Source organism: Arvicanthis niloticus, chromosome 13 (genome assembly GCF_011762505.2).
Source record: "Arvicanthis niloticus isolate mArvNil1 chromosome 13, mArvNil1.pat.X, whole genome shotgun sequence".
Taxonomy (NCBI): Eukaryota; Metazoa; Chordata; class Mammalia; order Rodentia; family Muridae; genus Arvicanthis; species Arvicanthis niloticus.
In genome coordinates this window covers 47,087,845-47,103,985 of record NC_047670.1, presented here as the reverse complement: position 1 = coordinate 47,103,985, position 16,141 = coordinate 47,087,845, and the positions used below count along the sequence as shown (strand labels likewise).

General features: G+C 41.9%; 1 protein-coding gene across 1 annotated transcript in view; it reads left to right on the top strand.

Moving 5' to 3' along the window:
• The first annotated feature begins 593 nt into the window (after positions 1 to 593).
• Positions 594 to 16,141, top strand: part of Fam135b (family with sequence similarity 135 member B) — a 266,848-nt gene continuing 251,300 nt past the window's right edge. Inside the window, exon 1 of the mRNA XM_034517362.2 lies at positions 594 to 1,256. The gene's annotated coding sequence lies outside the window, so the exon portion shown is untranslated. The remainder of the gene's footprint in view (positions 1,257 to 16,141) is intronic.

Genomic DNA, 16,141 nt, shown 5'->3' with positions numbered 1-16,141 from the left:
ACTGCAGCTTAGTCTTACAGACAACTCAGCTTCCAAATCCTAGCACTGGTTCCACTTTTAAGATTGTTCTGTCACCTGTAACAAGTAGGACACAAGAACTTGACACAGTCATGGTGAGATGATACATTCCCAAGCAAACTGCCCGCTGAAGAATGGCCAGTAGATTTGAGTTGGCTTATGTTTTTCCATTGTTCTTATTTTCTCCATGGACCAAACTGGCACACTTCTGAACCCTCAGTGTTTAGCATGAAGAACATCTGCAAATGATGAATGAGTTATTGCCTAATAACCATTGCATATTTAGTAGAGTTGGTATGGGTCACTTCCCGCTTTTAGACGATTGATTGATTTATTGATTGGTTGATTTAGGTGTGTACTTGTTGCATCCCTTACTTCTCCCAAGTTTATTACCTCTCTTCCCTGGGGTCTGAAAGAAACCTTTCCTTCTAACTGCATCACTCTCTTGGCTCTGGAGGACAATCCGCGCGTGGAGACTGAGCATGCTCCTGGCCAGCTTAGGCTGGTTGAGGACAGACTTCTTTGGCCCAGCATCTTGCGCCCTCCACAGGCTGGGCGGGCTGGCAGGAGAGCCTGCGAACGGGCGGGGTTTGGCCACAGGGCAGCCTGGCGCGCCTGGGTTCTTCTGTCGGACAGAGGTGGGGGACGCGAGCGGCGCCTCCCAGCTAGTCGCGCAGCCTACCGCGGTGCGCAGAGGCTGCAGGAGCAGAACTGAGCGGCAGGGAGGGCTCTCTAGGCCTTGAGCGCGCTCTGTGTGTTGCTGGAGTCTGGCCTTAGGTTGAGGCGTGGGAAGGAGAGCAAGGGCGCTAGAGGTGAGACCCAGCCACGGCTCAAGTACAGACTCCCAGTCTTCTCCTAGGCGGGGGAAGAATTCCCTTAACCACATTCACAACCTTGCCTCGGGCACCTTAGCTGGGGCTGCCAGGAGGCCGCGGTGGCCGGGCAGCTGTTGCACCAAGAGGGGGCAGCTGCGGAGTTCCATAACCATAGCAACCGCATCAGCACCACGGCGGCAGTGGCAGCGGCGGCGGCGGTGAGGGCAGCATCCGCTTGCTCCTCCTCCAGGCAGCCTCTCAGTAGAGACCTGAGACAGAGCTCGCAGGTGCAGCTGATTCCTTGGTCCGCCCACAGTCGCTGCCGGTGTTGGCTGCTGGAAAAGGAGACCAGAAGAGAGCGGGACCAGAGCTGGAACAGGGCCCTAGGACGTGAGAGAGAGAGAGCCCTGCAGTGGGAGACAGGTAGGTGAGAACGCTGTGGGGGTCACCAGCTGTAAAACTCTTTCTGTGGCAGTGACGTTTCTGGAAGCGTGGTTGCCAGTTGGATGGCTTTCTATTACTGAGTAGGGATTCTTCCGCGATTTTTTTAATCTTTGTTTTTTTCCCCCCAGATACCCCTGTCCTCTGATTTTGTCCCACATGTGGGCAAGTCTTGAGAGAAAAGAAGGACAATTAAATGTGACTGTGTGAAAGTGGTGGTCCTAAGGGGTTTATTCAGACCTGTTCAGGTCCTCTGAGCCACTGAACCCAGGGCAGGCTCAAAAGAAGACCTCGTAAAGGTGGAGGGGCTATGGTCTCTGTTCTACGTGGGGGCAAGCTGACTCGGAGACCTTCTCTTTTGGGGGTGGAGAGCACTGTAGTTAAGCTATTTGCAGGAAAGGGACTATAACACAAGTAGCTCTTTATATGTACAGCAAGCTTTTAACACAACCAATGCAGGGAATGTTTAGACAAGGTAGCAGTAACTCTTAAGGTTTGGGGTATGCCTGGAGTTTACTGTTCTACAGATAAGATGTTTTGGTCATTGGGGGATTGGATGTTAACAGAAATAAAATTTTAACCAGAATGGAGATGAGAACACCCCCCCCCTTCTCTTCACCTACTTTTTTCTCCCTCCCTGATGCCAGCAAAACAAACACTGGGTGGTGTTAGAGACACCCTCTGTCTGGCCCTTGGCTACTGAAGAACTATCCTACTTTCAGACAGCTGGAGAGGAGAACTCCACTTCAATCCCTCAGATAAACTAGGAGGGCAATGTTTTCCACTGGGCTCCAATGCTGTTAATGTTAAGTTTGCTTTAAACCCTGGATGCACCTGATGTATGATGGACTGTTACCTGCAGCTTTGGGCTATAGTGAGGGCTGGAGTTTGGCACACGATTTAACCCAGTTCTTCTGGGAGAAGAACACCAGAAGACACGAGGGGAGGGAGGTGTGTTAGCTGAGTAATTTTTATTCAAAAGCTCTTCATAGAGTTTAGCAAATTTCTGAAGAATTTCCAGGATGGCTAGCCACTGACTGTGAAAAGGTTCTCCTTTTATATCTTAGCCTCAGGGGACTGTGGTAAGTCCCAGTTAAAAGGGTATGTTCTTTAATTGGGCTTTTAATTTATGATGTAGTTATGTTACCCAAGAGGATGTGATCTAGCCAGTATTTCATCTTGGGTTTTATACTACAATGAGGTCAATATATTATAGGGAGATGCTACATTGTAGTGTAGAGGAAAGAGGGCAAGATTCTCAAGTCAGAAACAAACAGGTCTGAACTCTGCTTTCATCGTACCTGTTGTATGACCTTGAATTGTTCCTGTCTTGTTGGGATATTTTTTACATCCTCAGAATGTGATGCTAGCAACCCTTAGAGTTTGCTAGGCCCTTATAACAATAAAATGTAATGGCAGAGGATACAAATGGGGCAGGATTTTAAAGCCTTATGTATGACTAATATGATTTTAAGAAAGTCATCATTTTCTAAAGGAAAAAAAAACTCCTCAGATTAGCAAGGCATTACACGGGAATCGCCTATGGAAAGAGTGGAACTCTTAGTCAGTGAGTCACGGCTGGGATATTGTCTTGTTCCAGAGATACCTGGGCAATATAAAGAAGGCTTTATTGAGGGAAACACTGTGTGTCCTCCTTGTTTATGGCTGCTGAAGGTCACAAGCTAGCTTTGCCATGGAAGGCAGTGCTCCTCTCTTTCCAAACAGTGTTTGTTCTGTGTAACACAGAGTGGGACCAAATATCTGATAGTGTGAAGAGATATTTGCACAAAGCGAGGGTGTCTTTAAGTGTTGCATACATCGTGGAGTCTTTGCAAGCTGCAATTGCCTCAATCCCACTCTGCTCCATAATGCCAGATTTATTAGATGAACCTGACCAAATACGTACAGCTTGATCTCACTGCTGAGGGAACTGCAATCTCTGAAATGAACCAGGCCTGTGCTCTGCTCTTTTGTGCTTCTACTTTTGCCCATGCTGGTGTCTCTGCAGAAAGTAACTGTTTCTCACTTTCTTCTTTTTTTTGTGGCCCAGTTCAAAAGCTCCATCATATCTGGAGCCTTCTCTGATCCTCTCCTGTGCTCCCTTGGCACTCTGTACCTGGTGTGACTGACAGACTGTGCTGTGTCATTGCTTGTTACACATATCTCTTCTCTCTAGACTCTATGCTCCATGAGGGCAGGGGCCTCTCCTACCCTGCCTACCTTGTGATCCCACAAGCTATGCCAAATGATACTGAGAGAATGGGCCATCAGTTTGGCCACCTGTCCTGAAAGAAGCATCAGAAAGCCTGTACCTGGTGTTTTTCTGTCTCAGTGCAGCAAGCACAAACATGGTCTCAATATGTTCATTTCTTCACAAGGGACACTTTAGGATTGTTAGGATCTGAGCCTAAATGGCTTTCATATAATGTTTGCTGAATATTTTGGACTTGGGATGTATTTCTCCTCTTTCCATTTCTCCCTTTTTACTCAGCTTTCCTATAATAGGAAACCTGGCTTTAGGAAGCCTATAATCCAACCCAGGTTCTATGAAAACTAGAGTAGTAGACTCTTCTTTGCCTCAGTTTCCTCATTTGTAGCATACTGTTGTTGGAGTCAATCTCACAGTGGATGCTGAACACTTGGAGTAAAGTAGTAGCTATGCAAAAGCAAAAAGTAAAAACTGTAATAAAAAAAAAACCTTCCCATGGTCTATAAAGTACCCAGCAAAAGCACATGAAACCCCCCCTCTCTCTCTCTCTCTCTCTCTCTCTCTCTCATTTCTCTTCTAGAAAATGAGCAACATCCCTGGGCTTAATTGCACATTATCACATGAGATGAATGAAGGCCAAAGTCCTGTCTCCTCTTCTTGTTAGCTTACTGTGACCTTCAGTAAATCATTGTATTCCCTTGGCCACTTGCCTTCTCTGTAAGGTATCATAAAGATGGTTGCCTTCCTAGAAGGTAACCTCAGAAGATCTAAAGAAAAAAAAAAAAGTGAAAAACAAAACAAACAATAAAACATGTGACTTCCCAATGAAAAGTATAGTTGACAATTATAGAAGGTTTCAGAATTATTTTAAATGCCCTAAATCCATTTCATTGCTGTATTTCATCTACAAAAGAGACATTATGATTTGTGAGGGAGGGAGGGAAGGGAGGAAAGGGAAAAAGAGAGAAAGAAAAGTGAGGATGAGAAGGAGGGAGGGAGGTAAGGAGGGAGAGAAAGAGAGAGAGAGAGAGAGAGAGAGAGAGAGAGAGAGAGAGAGAGAGAGAGAGAGAGGAGGGAGAGAGAATACCTTTGTTTAGATGTGAGAGTCTAAGGGGGATTTACAATTGGCTGTGGTTCTGTTTCAGAAATGGGTTCTGTCTCTGACATCACTTGGCTTATAGGACTGTTGACTTGTCCCTCATTTCCAGATCTTGGTTTCATAATCTGTAAACTACCTGGAGGATTTTGATATCCCTGCTTAACTGTCTTTCAATCCTCAAATATACTAACCTATGCTCTCGACTGAGGTTATATCTCTGGTCTTCCATCTTTGGTCTTACATCCATCCTTTTCTTCAAACCTCACAATGTGTTTGAATTATACACTTCAATTTCTGATGCCACCACTTCCAAAGAAAAAGGCAGAACTTTTTTTTTCCTTGTGAAGCAAGGGTATTGAACATGATTTTTGGCATTTGGGACTAGTTGTATAACTTATCCCACCTCCCATCCAGGTAAAATGTTTTGCTACACTGCCCAGACAACAAGAAGTTCTTTATTTAACTAACTGGCAGGTGTATATGTGAATTCAAATATTATTCGAGAGAATTACTGGGAATTCATGACATTGCTAATGTTTTTGGGTTTCCTGGAACATGCTGGGAGCTCAGCAATGTTGAATGCTTCTGCTAAACATGTATCATTTTTAGATGGCTGCAGAGACATCTCTGAAGTTGTCATAGAGGATGGCCCTCACGTCACAAAAGAAACTGACATTATGAACCAGTGCTCTGTAGCCCTCTACCTATGGTGTAGATAAAGTAAGATCCTGATAATTTAGTGTGAAGACATCATGGAAACTTCCTTGTTTTCTCTTCTTCCCCATGTCAGATGCTGAGGTTCCACTATGAACTGTGAAAGGACTTTTTAAGTAAACTAAATATTTTAGTAGTATCAGATGCAGAAACTAAGAAGAGTGCAACAAGTAATGCTTAAGGTTATATGAATCCAGGGAAAGGCCTTCTAACCATTTCCTGGGATAGGCTATCAAGGTTGGAATAGCAGAGGAGGTCTAACCTTAGGTAGGAAAGAATTTGAATATGGAGAATGGAGGGGAGGCAAATGAGTGTAGGGAGGGATACAAAAATGGAAGAAATGCTATGAAGGGAGTATAAGGCAGGGCTGAGGTATAAAGTCCTGGGCAAATGTCAACTGATGTTGGTAAGACATGAAGAGGGGACATCACAGAGCATCCATGAACCAGCCTCTAAAGTGCTCCCTTTCTACTGAAGGTTGTGGGAAACTATGGAAAGATCAGTGGTTGTGCAGAACACTCTCATCTATCTCTTCAGTTGCAAAGTGGAGGGTAGATTAGAAAAGCTAGGTCAGATGAAACATAGGATGGCCTGATAGGTAAGCTTGCAGGTGAGCGTTGCTTGCTGTCAGGTAGTGGGGCTTGGGATGCTGAGAACAGGAGGTAGCTTGTAGTATGGTAATGGTGCAAGAGAAGTGAACATATGGCCTCATCTCTCAGATGAATGTCTGGGTGGAGCACTGTAGGGTCTGGGGAACACTAAGGGAAAAGGAGGGAAAGGCATAGTTGTCATTCTGGCTACTTTTTCAGACCCACTATAATCACTCTGTGCCTGGTCCCTTCACTCGTAACCTGAACTAATCTATCAGCCTCGAAGCTAACATGCTGACCTGCCTGGTGATCCTCTGGTTTGTATCTGGCTAGATGGCTAAAAAAATTAAAATCAGATTTGATAAACCAAAGCCCTTCTGTGCTTTTGTAACTCAGATTGAAAGCTGAAACCTGTTCTCTGAACCTTAGCCCTATCCCCACCCTGAGTCAGCCTCTCATCATATCCTAAATTACTATCCTTCCCTGTCATAATAGTCACTTTTAACCTTGGGCCTTTTTGCTCATATTCATCAGTCCATGAAGCTGCAACTTCCTGGGATCCTCCTTTCTTTCATAAGCAAATGGTTGCCGGAAACCTATTCTGGTTACAGCACCAGTGTCTCCTTAATGAGAAAATTAGTCTGCCATTTGTCACCTACTTCTGAACCAGGTCTCTTCTTTGCTAGACCTTTCTGTGCAGTACTTCAAAACATTCATGGTAGGACTTTCATTGGTGGAACAAATTTTCTCAAGTGACATGTACTCAGTGTATGTATATTAAATAAATGGGTTAATAAATGAATATAATGTTGGCTTCTGGGGACTCCCAGAAATATAACAGGTCCTCTTGATGAGAGTTGAATACATGGTTGTTGAGTGAATAAATGTATGTATGAATACAAGACTGCTGGACCCTAGGGAAGGCATGAGCCCAACATTTAGAATGATTCAGAAGACCAAGAATGATATTCTCAATAATAAATTCAATTATTATTTATTACATGTTATATTCCTCTGATGTACTATGAATGTCCTGGCAGTTGGACCCTAAGACCACCCAGGCTAAATGCTTCATAAGACATTTACTGAGACATGGAAACCTAAATTAATCCTGTTGGAAGAGTCCTGGCTTGTCATTCACTGGGAGGTCTGGCTGCTTGGTGTCAACTCTTATTGTATTTTAGACATTTTTTTCATGCCAGTCTTTGATGTCTTACCTTACATTTTAATAAAGCTTATAGTTTTCTTTGTTTGGCTTCAGGATGCAGGGAGGTTGTTTATTTTCCCCTGAGAACTCTCTTTCTAATTTTGTTTTACTAAGGCAAATGTTGAAGTCATATCACAGTCTCCAAGCTCATGGTCTGCAGCTATGGGGGATTGGTAAGGATACCAGAGAGAAGGGGTGTGACTATCCTGAGGCATGAGTGAACATTGAGCACATGACTGTTCCAGAGGCAGAGCCGTGTGTTTCTCTCTGAGGAAGCATTTTTCTGGACCACAGCTCCCAGCAGGAAATTTCTGTCTGGACATGAGACACAGCTGAAATGGCAAAGATGGTTCTGACTCTGCCCTCTTCAGACTTTTCTACCGCTTACAATCAAGTGTGCCTCCTGGTAATGTCTCAAGAAAAGGTGTCAGGCCTTCTCTGGCATGACATATCCCCTTGGCTTCAGCTTTGACTTGAGTGTTTGAATATTTTTGTGTCTAGATATTTATTCTTCTTGGGCTAGAACATTTTAACCGGTTTAGGATATGGGATCATCTTCTATGAGAAGCCCGGTATGGAAAAATGGATAAGAGCATCAACATCACAGTTCAGTTAACACATGTTTCCCTCTCTTGCAGAAAGCCCTGGCTTTGACTATCTGTAAAACACACACACACACACACACACACACACACACACACACACACACACACACACACACACACACAACACAGACACAGAGAGTCATACACACACATTTACATACACAAAACACACAAACAGCACACATATAACTATCTAAACATCTAAGACAGTCTAAAGCAGATAATCTAGTGTTGACTCTGAAACAAATTAACTATGTCCCTTACCACCACGGCTCATCTGGTCCGCATCCATTTCCTGAGTATACTTTATGACCCTTATTCTATTCTAAAAGCTTAGGGGACTGAATGTAATGTTTCTCTCCTTAAGAAATGTACAGATTATGAAGAGAAACAGAGTGGAGAAATCACTGTGGTCAGTCATGGTAGGGGTTCTTGGCAGGATGCACTATGACAGGAGATTTAAAGGATATCCAGGTTCGACTAGGTGCTGCAGGAGTCTTCTTGGAAGGAAAGGTATCTAAAAGGGACAGGGATGGCAGGTAGATGTTATATAGACAAACATGGACTATGGAGGTGTGAGGTGTTTCAGATAAAAGATAAAATCAATCTGGCAACCAGAAGTTGCATAAGGCAAGGCACCCTGAGGAATGTAAGTGGTGTAAGGGTGTGAAGTACCTCTGGTAGGCTTGAGGTAAGTAAGGATTGAAAAAATCAAAGGGTAGGATGGTTAAGCACAGAACCAAACAGGGTCATGAGCACTTTACAGAGGAATTCAGTTTTGTCTGATGTGAATGTGAATTGTGGGCAAATTTTACAGAAATACAGCTAACTACAGATTATTTGAGGCTTTCCATTCTGCCTGAAGTATAGGGAGAACACTGAGAGGAGACAGGAGGTATGGAGGCCGGAGACAGTCGCTGGAGTGGGAACTGCAGGGTACATGGAAGTGAAGATGCACTGCCTCAGGAAGGCAGTGGGAATGGAAGCAGTAGAAGGAACTGGAGATGTGCTAAGTCATTGGACTCTGAGGACTGTGCTGGAAGACTCAGTGCACCAGGTGGGAGAGAAGACAAGGATGACTGCCTTGTCCTGGCACATGGGTCTTGTTGTTGACTTTGGTTGGAAGACATAAGGCTGCAATGGAAGGTTTTAAGGGGGAAGTCATTAATTCTGTTTGAAAAAGTAATTTAAAGTCTCTGAGGGTGTCTGTGTATATTTTAGGTAAGTAGAGCTATATTAGAAAACTCAGAAAAAAAGTTCTTGGATGAATAGGTACATTAAGAAGCCATGGGCAGACATTAATTGAGAGAACAGGTATAGAAGTGATCAACCTAAGAAAGTCAATAAAGAGACGTATGTAGAGTGAGAAAGGAGCTCCCAGTGACCCAATCCTAGCTGAGGAGTTAATGACAGTTGACATGCCTTGAGGGTGGGACAGATATTTTTCTTTGGGAGAGGTGGCCATGGGTAAGTTGCTTATTTTCCACTGAATGACTCCCCCACACATATGTACTTCTGAATATCAGTAATTGGACTTAGTGAGTTATAAAAAAGAGGTATGATGAAAGATGAAAAATATTTGGGGGAGGCTGGGAGGTGGAGGGATGTAGGAAGGGAAAGAGGGAGGTGACCAGTGCATTGTACAATGCACAATATGAAATTTTAAAATGCTGTAACAGGTATTAAATGAATTTCCACTGATGAATTTCTAAGGTGCATATAATTCCATAATTCAAACATTGGCATTATTTGGGAAGAAATGAGAGAACCAAGAGTGGAAAGAGAGTGGAGGTGGGGGACAAGAGAGTAATGTGGAGGTATTGTGTTATCAAAGTATATTACATGCATTTATGAAAAGTAATAAACTCATGAATTTCTAAAATTAATATATGATAATAAAGTTTGTAATTATTTTTAAAAACAACACTCTTCTATAGGTCTCTGTCTCTTCCCATACAGAATGAAAATCAAAAATAAATTTTCCTTGTCTTAGAGACTTTGCACATCATGATTAAACCACTGGCAGAGTCACACTGTCTCTATGGTCCCTGTAGCTCATTTCTTTCCTCATCTAGGTCCTTTCTTCACAGAGCTCTCTCTGAAAGCTTCTCCACATTTCTAGACACAGGACTTACTTTATAGTGTTTGTGGTTGTGTTCTCCTCTGAAATTGTATTACAGATGTATTAAATTATTTTCTTAATGACTCTCTCTTACAAGATGACAAGAATAAAGGTGCCTGGACTTTGCTGTGTTTATAGTTGCATCACTCAAAAAAAACATGAAATAAATATAAAAATATAAGGAATTAATACCAGAAATTTCCAATAATAAAACGCTGCCTTTTTTATTTTTAGTAACTACAGCTCTGCTAGAGTGCAGCTTAGGCCAGCCTGGTCAAAAGGTGGGCATTTGGGTAAAAGGCACACTGAAGCCTGGTCTAAGATATGGTGGCTCCTTCTTCTGAGGCAGCTATCCCTGCCTGTGTTTTCTGCCAACTTGGGCAAAAGTCTTTCAAGTTGCAATTTAATAGAAGAGAAACTAATCCCCATGACTTAGAATAGGGTGGACTGAGCCATATGGTAGATGACTGCTATCCACTTTGCCCAGGGACAGGTATTTTAGCATTTCTTGTGAGTTGTTTCCTATTGAGATCAGTAATTACAGAGCCCCAGTTCAGCCACCCTGTACTGCTTAATGCAAAGATAAGAGCCATGTCCTCCTGGATAGTGATTCTTAATCCTAATAATGTCAAGGATCCTTTGAACATGTAATAAAATATACAGTCACTTTTCTTGAAAAAAATTAAATGAAAAATTCCTATTAAACCTTACCAGAGTCATCACAGTGTCCACGATTCTCTTACAGTTAGTTTCCAGTGAAGGATATATTTTCTACCACAGGGATGAGGGCTTCATTGGAACTGTGAATATCCAGGCATGTGCATTCTTGGTGCCAGCACAGCATGTTTTCTGAGTGTACATTGCACAGAGTTATATTAACAACAACAAAACAGTCTTTGAAGGAAAGCATGTTTTGGGTTATATACTTGTTCCAACTAGAGTTATCAATTTACTCCATCTTTCCTAGGATTGTACAGTTTGTAAATGGTAATACTGGGAAGTTTACTCAGTCCTGGATAACATAGCTGGAGTGGTCACCTTAGTTCTGATACTTACTAGCCCAGGGACCCTAGGCAGCTCCTTGGTTTCTGTGGAAGGATCTTGCTAATCTGTATCTTTGGTCAGGTTCCTGAAATACATAGCCAGAAATAGGGTTCCTGAGAGTCAGTGACTGAAGTTTTCTCTTTGTTAAAAAAGGTCAGGAAATTAGAGAGGAAGAAAAAGAAAGAAGAGAATTAGAGAGGAAAGAAAAGGGGAAGAGAGAGGAGAGGAGAAGAGAGGAGAGGGGAGGGGAGGGAAGGGGGGAGGAGGGGAGGGGAGGGGAGGGGAGGGGAGGAGGGGAGGGGAGGGGAGGGAGGAGGGGAGAGGAGGGGAGGGAGGAGGGGAGAGGAGAGGAGAGGAGAGGAGAGGAGAGGAGAGGAGAGGAGAGGAGGAGAGGAGAGGAGAGGAGGAGAGGAGAGGAGGAGAGGAGAGGAGGAGAGGAGAGGAGGAGAGGAGAGGAGGAGAGGAGAGGAGGAGAGGAGAGGAGAGGAGGAGAGGAGAGGAGGAGAGGAGAGGGATGTGACAGAGATGTTGTTATAGCAGCTCTGGTCACAACCAGATTGTTCAGAAGACTCTGGACCCTACCTGGTCCGTAACACAAGAGTCTGGAATTGTGTGATGATCTTTTGGACTGTCTTTGGCCACATTTCTTCTCAAATATTTCTAGGAGATGTTATTATCAGCCAGAAACAGTTCTCAGAAGAACATGGTAACTATGTTCTGTTTGTTATGAACTGACGCAAGAACTTTGTGAGTGGTACACAGTAGAGAAATCCCCTACCAACTCCACATGATAAGCTATTTCAATTCTAACTCATACAGCCTGCTTTTGATGCAAACTAGATCCTTAGAGGATCCTTTGAAAAAGACATAGAAATACATGTTGCTGCACAAAGGTTCTCCTAACGTTTGGAGTGCCTGCAAGCCAGGTCATATTGCCATATCTTTCTTTTCCATTCTAGCTGCACTGTTCACTGCTTGTCTCTCAAAAACATGAATGCAAATAAGAATGAAATATTGCCATTTGCTGAAAAAATAGTTGGAGACACTAATAAATGAAAGAATTCAACACTTACATTAAAACATCCTCATGTGTTTGACTCTATGTCAAAACTTACTGTTTGGGAAAGAACACAGCAATATATTGCTCATTGCCAGTCAGCCAGCCCTAAAACACACATACAGGTAGCATATGAACTGAACAGGTTATATTTATGAATATGTATATGTATGTCTGTAGTTATGTCCATGCGATGACACCTTTTAAAAAAACTTTAAGAGGAAGAGGGAGGAATATATGGAAGGATTTGAAGGGAGGGAAAAGGGAAAGAAGAAATTTTATAATTAAACTATAATCTCAAAAAAAGGCATTAAAAGATTCTAAGGCAACTGAACACAACAGAACTATAAAGAAAAACCTGAGAGTAGACCAGAGACTGGGAAGGGAGTGGTCAAGTCTTACCATTATTGTAGGTGCCTCTCAAGTCCTGTTGCTGAAGTCCACCTTCCCAGAACAGGAAGCTTCTCCTCTACCCTGCTTGGTGACAATCTTGGCTACATAGCAGCCATTACATTATCAGTTAATCTGTGGGTGTAGCCTCTTCTCTGAGCATATTTGTTGAATTTTGCCCTTCTGGGATTCCACAGCTACTCCAGGCCAACTTTTTCTGATTCATCTCTCAAGTCATTAGATGTCCTTTTTAGCTGTTTTTTTTTTTTTTTTCTTTTTTGGCCCTATACATGCCCCCCATGTATAGATTCAGCAACATTCTTCTGAGGGTCCTGGTTAGAATCTCAGCTCTCCTTTGGTTATCCAGCACATCAAATGTATTATTTAACTTGCATTAACTATTTCTAAACCCCCGAAGCAGCAATAATTTTCATCTCATGTGGGACTGTTTTTAGCAACAAGATAACACAAATAAAACTGAACAAATTTTATTATAATTCATGGTGCATGGGGAGGGGAGATTAGTTGATGTTTGCTCTGATTGAAGAGTGGCCTGAACACTATCAATAATAAGACAGAGGCAACATTTTACTTTATAAAATGATTTATTTATCTTCATTTTACATGTGTTATTGCTTGCCTCCAGATATGTAAATGGATTATGTGTATACAGTGCTCCTGAAGACCAGAAAATAGTGTTGTAGTTCCTCACACTGGAGTTACAAATAGTTTGGAGGTGCTATGTGGATGCTATGAACTGAAGCCGAGTCCTCTGCAAAAGTAGCATGTACTCTGGGCCACAGAGCTATCCCTCCAGACCCTGGAGCCAAAACCAAGGTGCTGGAGTTAGACTTTTACTTAAATGGCATAGCTCATGGGATAGACCATGGGGTAACAGTGTTTGTTAGGTAGCACCTTGGACCTTCTGCATGGCACACTTAGAAGATGATTGTGTCTTTGGGATCTCTAGGATACCATGTATGACAGCCCTAAGCAAGGGCATACTCAGAAGCAAAGCAGTGAATCTCCAAGCAAAAAACTAAGCTATACTCTCTATAGACTTGGCTAAAATAAAGCAGAAGAGAGCCTTCTGAAATTCATTTCATTTCTGAAATTCATTTCAGAATTCACTTCTGACATTGATGAAATTAAATATGAAAGTATTTTCTATTTGAAAGATTGGATATAAGCTATCTGGAAATGGGTTTCTGGGGCACGCATCATCAGAGCTGAGGTGATACTGCTGGCAGATGAGATGGAAGCTCTTACAAAACCTTGTTGATTTTAAATAAGAGCATAAATCACACTGAAGAATAAATTACCTTCTCTGTTTGCTTAAAGGAAATATATAAAGATAAGATTATCTTTGAAATCCTGGGGCTAGCGTAGAATCCGTCAAATGTGGCATTTCAGCATGCAGGCTTTTGTTGGCCTTTGGGAGGAATAGGATGGTTATTTATAGAATTGCTTCTGAATTACACAATAAGGTCCCTTTGCTTTTTTTGTTTGTTTGTTTCCTCTTGCTTTTTAAATTACACGAATATTGAAAGTAAAGAGCGACCATAAAATCGTCCTTAATGGACATTTTAGCCTTGAGTTATCAAGCAGCACTGAAGAGGGGGAAGGAGAAGGCAAGTTCTTTCTAAGCCCCTCTGTGTGCCAGGGTTAAAGAAGTTTCTCTCTTGGGCCATGTTCTTTGTTGCTGTGTATGTCAAAGCTATTGTCAGCCACAATGACAGGTGAGGAGAAGAGACACAGAGATAGCCAGAACCTGCTCTTAGCTGCACCGCAAACCTGAATGAAAGCCAGAAGCTGATCTTCACAGTAGTTTGATGCCTACAAACATGTTCTTTTCCTATCACTCTGCATAAGACTCTTGTGAAGTGTGTTTTAAAGTGAATTACTGGTATTTCTTTAAAATGGCTTATAAATCACACAAACTAAACCTTGCCCCCTGGTTTACCAAGGGCTCTTTACCACTCATCTGAGAATTTGGAGGAAGTGATTAAACCTCTGTGTGACTTAGGGGAGGTGACTTCTTTAGGGGATCTAGGTAGTTATTAATGCCAGGTCTGTTGCCAACATCTTTTGGCTGTAAACCTGGCTATATTGAGAGATAGTTATTAGGATTAATAATAAAGATGGCAATAAATCCAGGGCAAATCAGATTTTCCTTACTTATTCAGGTAAGAAGACAAATTTTTAGCTATTTATTTTTTAATATGTTATTAACTACTGAACCAAAAATGAGGAAAAACATTCACTGGAATCCCTAGTCTGCCCTTTCCTTTCTGTTTATATGGTTTAGTTCAACATTTCCCTGGATGCTTTAATTCAAAATCCAGTGACTAATGTATATATTGGAACTTCTGGGATGTCAATGAAATATATTATGTACACCTAGACTTAAATAAAATCAGTATGCTATTTTAAGATGTGTCCCATATGAAGTTAAAGTGGAGGCTAAGTTGTAGCAATGGGATGTGATCGGAGACAGGCATTGCAGAATTGAGGAATGTGCCCAGGCCTAGAAGTTTTCTTTGAAGATATTCCGAGTCCTGAGTTTGGCTTTCAAGAAAGAAAAGATGACATGTCCCCCAAAAGAGACTAGGGCATTCATTTACACTTTTGTCACAATGGTATTTTCTATCTCCCATCCCTCTAAAACACACACACACACACACACACACACACACACACACACACACACTACCCTTTCATCACTGGTCCAGATTCATCTCAATCTCCATCTCATCTGATAAGCCTCTCCTCACCCATCGAAGGGTTGAATTCATCACTTTCTTCTGGGGTCCTACAAGACTGGGTTTAGCTGGATCACAGTATCATATAGTAAGTGGGTGCTAGAAGTATCACTGTTCGACTTCACAGAGGTACTTTCTTTTCAATTGATGCACTTACGCAAATGTGCCAGTACCACCCGTTCTGTAGTTTATATTGAGATTCAATCTTGATGAATGTTTTGTTGGTTTGAGTATGAGTTGTATTTTCCAGTGTGTGATCTTGTGCCCGAAATCTCTCAGAATCAGTGCCCTTTTCTGTTTTTTTCATAGTTTTCCCTTTTCTAGGGTGTCTTATAGTTGAAATCACTCAATTTTCAGATTGCTTATTTTCCTTAGTAATATACATTTAAGACTCTTATGTGCCTTTTCAAGATGTGACAACCCATTTCTTTTTAGTGCTGACTAATATTTTGTCTTCTGGAAGTGCCACAATCTGTTTACTTGTTCATTTACATATTGATCACTTCTAAGTTTGGGTGTTTATGAATAAAGATTTCATAAATATGTGTGTATACTTTCTACTTTTTGAAATGGACACAGGGGTTCATCTAGTTTAGATAAGTTCCACGGGATACGATTGTATATTAAGAGTATATTATATGGTATACCAAGATGGTACATTAAGGGTGTGCTTGGCAAGCTATGTTTCATACATTTTATTCATTTACCCAGAGATGTCAGAGAATCTCCTTCATATCCTCACTGATGTTTTAGTGTTTATTTTCAAATTGAGTTTTGGTGAGATCCTGAAGAAAGCAAATGATAATGAAAATTGGTCTGGCAACTTCTGGAGGTATTGTTTATATTGAAGGAACATATTGAATATTGAAAGGTTCTGAAGTTCTGATATGGAGGGTGATGTAGGTTACCTGCAGGATAATGAAATATTATGCTGAATATTTCAGAGAAGTAATATGCTATTTCATTAGGAACCATGCTCAAGAGTCTGTGAGTTGTGGGATCTGGGTTGGGTGTAACAAAACCAATGTTATTGATGATTGTTGTTGAAGTCACAAACTGTGCATGAGC